We start from the raw sequence: 4,716 nt of genomic DNA, 5'->3' as shown, positions 1-4,716 counted from the left end.
CTAGAGGACGAGTGACGTCTCGTAAGAGTTTTCCAGGGATGTTACACACAAACATCATGCACAGTTCATGTTATTCAAAAAATTAAAGCATCACTTCAAGATCATAATTTTCATTCATTAGCAAGCTTAAAAAGATGAACCCCATCTTCACAATGAATTGGAATCTCAAAGTTCAATTACTTACAAAGGACACGCTAAATCATCACAAGTTTGAAATAGTGTAAGGTGAATTAGCACAAAATTATGAGGCTTCCAGATCCTTCAAATGTGTAATGTCTCCATATTTCAAAATTCATCGAAATTCTTATTAGAATGAACAACAATGGCATTTTTTTTTTTTTTTGGTTAGGTTGTGCAATGTTTGGTTCCCTTAAGCTTTCTAATTGACTCATGTAGCGAGTGTTAAGTCAATGACTCTCAAACCAAATGGTTTTAGGGTATTAGGTATAGAGACATCCCTAAGACCTACTAACTCAAATAAAAAAAAGCTACAAATCCAAATTTTTCACCTTTTGACGTGAACACTCAATCCTTTGAGGCAAGATGTCCAGTTACCCAGTGAAAAGCTTATCAATGATTATTTATTTATATATTTATTTATTTATTTTTCATCATATATATATGCCAAAGTGTCTATCTAATAAGTCATCCAATTTCATCCAAGATACAAAAACACATATATCAGACCACATGTCATACCTCACAAATTATGTGCTAATGTGCTTGTGTGATCAGATCAAACATGTGATTTTTCAACTATCATAAGCAAGTAATCAAACTAACAATTTCTCTCATCAGATCATGTGTTCAAAAATTTTAAGCTCACTGAGAATTTAAGCCACAATTCTTTTAGATTAACTCAAAATTTTGTTTTTGTTTTTGTTTTTTTTTTTTTTGTTTTTTTTTTGTTTTTTTTTTGTTTTTTTTTTCAAACAAACATACAAAACAAATAACATGAAATTGGGACAAGATTTGTGTGAACAACATGTGTGCCCATACCCTCAAACTTAAATGCTACATTGTTCCCAATGTGTATAAATTAAGGAAAGAATGTATCCGGGAGATGGACGACATAGTCTTGGAAAGCATGGCTCATAGCACACCCCCAAACTTGAATTAAAGCATACTTGTCCCTACAAAATAAGAGAACATAAAAGCAAGTAAAAAGAAACAGAACTAAAGATTCAAAAAAAAAAAAAAAAAAAAAAGATTAACTTAAAATTCTTAGGAATTCGGGAATAGATGTTGAAGAAGTTTCAGTGCTGTCTTCCTTTTCCCGATGTAGCTCTTTTAGAACTTTGGTTTGCTCCCCATTCTTCTCTTCCACTTGATTTTCAACCACCTCTTCTCTTCTCAACGTGACAACTTGCTCATGATAGTAGGTGCACTCTTCCTCCATGTAATGCTCATTAGGATTGGCCACCAACTCACTTTGACAGTCTTCTTCTTCTTCTTCTTTAAGTGTATCTGATTTTTTCTTGAGGTTGGCCCCCATCCATTCAAATGATTGCTCTCTTTCCTCCGTGCGGCTAAGATGAGTTGCTGCATGTTTTGTAAAGTCAGCATACTGTTTTTCTAAGGCAGCAACTGCTTCTTGTAAGACAGACCTTTTTAGAGGAGGTGGTTCTTCTTGATATTGTTGATGTGGAGAAGAATTCAAATGATCATATATGAGAGGTGGCTCCTCTTCTTGGTATTGTGGAGGCCAATAGGTGGAAGATGGCTCCTCTTGATATGCTTGTTCTTCTTTGAGACTATTGCCTTTCGGTTTGAAGTAGGTCTTCATCTCCTCAGATGCTTGCAATGTAGTCTTAATCAATGTATTTATCATATCTATAAGAGAAGGTGGTTCCGCCTGACATTGTTGTTATGGAGCTAATTGAGAGGAATATACATGACCATAGAATTGCTGAGATGAGTGATGTTGCAGTCCATGAGATTGTTGAGCATGAATTCCGGGAGCTTGAGCTTGCCATGAGAGATTGGACTGTTGGCTCCATGTAGGGTTACAGGAATCAAAATAGCGGCCGTTCCCCCATCTAAAGAACGTTGTGTTCTTATACCCATTAAATTTGTTAGAAATTGTTTCATTACAAGACATTCTCTAACATGGTGATAAGGGTCATGGCATAAAGAACATGGTCCATGGGGTGTTGGAACGCCTCCCCACATGTGTGAATAAAATAACAAAAAGTTAAAATAAAAAGGAAAAAATGAAATTTAAAAAGAAAACTTACTAATATGCAGATTCGTATGTCCCTACATGAAACAAAAGAAAAAAATCAGATCTATAGTTAGTGTAGTAACTGTGCTGCTCTCTAGATGTGCGATCGATTGCACCATAAGGTGCGCTCGATCGCCCTGGTTGGGCGCTTAAGCGCACCTCCAGAGACAAAACAGGAACTGCAAAAAAAATTAGAAAAACAAAAAAAATTTAAAACAAAAAACATAAATTAAAGGAAAAACCAAAATTGAAAATTGAAAAATAATGCAACTAAAGGAAATTAATTCTAAACAAAATTTGCCGCAATCCCCGGCAACGGTGCCAAAAACTTGTTGTCACAAATATCTACCTAAATTAATAGGCAAATAATTGGATGTTTTGCTCGTAAGTGCACGAGGTCAACACAGTAGTATAGGGTACAAGTACGAGATCATTCCCACGTGGATTGCTAAATTTTGCTTAAAATTAATTCCAAAAGTAAAATAAAACAAAAATTGGATTGAGTTGATAATAATAAAAAGGTAGGGCTTTGATATCCACCACAAATTATATTTAGTTAATATATCAATATGCCAATGTTTTGATCATGTTATGAATATCTAATGTTTGTCAACCTCAGGGCATTGGTGTCTACTTCTTAAACTATTGATTTTCCTAAGCAACGAATTAGGCATGAGTGTCTACTGTAATTTTTTTCTTTCTTAAAGGATTTGACATGGGTGTCTACTAAGTTGTTCTTTAAAAAAGCATAAAACTGTGAAAATCGACAAACACATGAGGCCTAGGGGATGGGTGTCTACTCCCGGTTCCCCATGTTAATTAACCCAAGAACCCAGTGTGGATTTTTTTTGTTACTTTTATTAAACCCAGGACTCGGTCATCCAAATTGATTTAACTAACTAGTCCATACCACATGCATATGTTGATCAGCACACACATATAATGAATTCATGAAAGCAGACATTAATCAAGTTAAATATCACAACAAGATCATCACAAGGGCGCCAATATTGAATATCAACTAAACATAACTAGGGCTTCAATCTAGCCCTACTAAATAAATTAGTTACACATAAGTTTGATGTTAAACATCTTCATAAAATAAAATAAGAGAAAGGAAAAGAATAAACCCGAAACTTGAACTTGAACTTGAAGAGCTCAAATTCTTCTCCTTGGAAAGTATATCTATTCTAGAGGCTTAAGGGTTTATTTATAGGCCTTTAGGAATACTCTAGAAACCCTAAAAATCATTGTGCTTGAGCCCTAGTTCGCACTAAGCTACAAAAACCCTAAAAGTTGCTTTTTCCTTATTAAGGCTAGCGGTTGACTTGGCCATCACGCACAGGTGCGCTCGATCGCAGCCCGTGTGCGATCTATTGCAAGTCTGCGATCTATCCTCTTGCCTGGCGCTCGATCGCGGTTGCCTCACATGTTGTGGTCCTCGCTTGTAGTGCACTCGATTGCAGCTTCCCTGTGATTGATCGCACAACCAGAGCCTTCCAATTTCCAAAATAGCTCTTTTTAAGTCCAAAACTTCTGAAATTTCTTCCAATGACCTACAAAATCACGGAAAACAAATAAAAGCGCTAAAATAACCTAATTAATTAAAACTAAAGGATTAAAACATGTAAGTTAAGGGCTAAAAATATGAATATTTTAGCACTTAACAACAATCTGCCCAAAAAGGTAAAGGAAGGTTGGATTGAAATCTTAAGGATATACCTACATTCAAAAGGTGTAGATGTTTTCTTTCAACCATAGAATTTTGTTGTGGGGTTTCTACACAATTTAGTTGATGAATAATGCCTTGGGGCAGAAAAGAAGTCTCTCATGTGAAATTTAGTACCATTGTTTGATCTGATACATTTTGATTTTAGTTTGAAACAGAGTTTGGACCATAGTAGAAAAGGATTGAATGATTGAAGAAGTTTGAGACTTATGCTGCATCAAATGGACCCAAGTGAACCGTGTGTAATCATCTACATTTGTGAGAAAAAATCTGGATCCATTAAGGGAATTGGTGGCCATAGGACCCCATACATCACAATGAAGTAAATCAAAAGCAGACTTTGAAAAAGAACTACTAACAGGAAATGGTAATTTGTGTTGTTTAGCCAATGGACAAATTGGACAAACCGAATCTTGTTTACAAGAAATAGAAAGAACAATGGTTTGTATCAACTTTATTCTAGACTGAGAAGGATGCCCCAATCTGTATTGCCACAGATCACATGAGGGGTCCTTTATTGAACTAAAAGATAAATGTTTGACAAAAGAAGGAATACAAGGAACTAAAATAGATGCATTGACTGAAACCTTGTTTGCTTGCATCAAATAGAACAGACCAACAACTTCTTCACCCACCTCAATCGTTGTCCAGTTGTGTAAACTCTGTATAAAACAATATCCAGCAAGAAATATAAGGCAACAAGGTAAAAACTTCATGAGTTTACTAGCTGAAATCAAATTGAAAGTGAAAGAAGGAACACACA

The sequence above is a fragment of the Corylus avellana genome, chromosome ca2 (assembly GCF_901000735.1).
Source record: "Corylus avellana chromosome ca2, CavTom2PMs-1.0".
Classification (NCBI taxonomy): Eukaryota; Viridiplantae; Streptophyta; class Magnoliopsida; order Fagales; family Betulaceae; genus Corylus; species Corylus avellana.
This window is presented reverse-complemented; position numbering follows the sequence as displayed.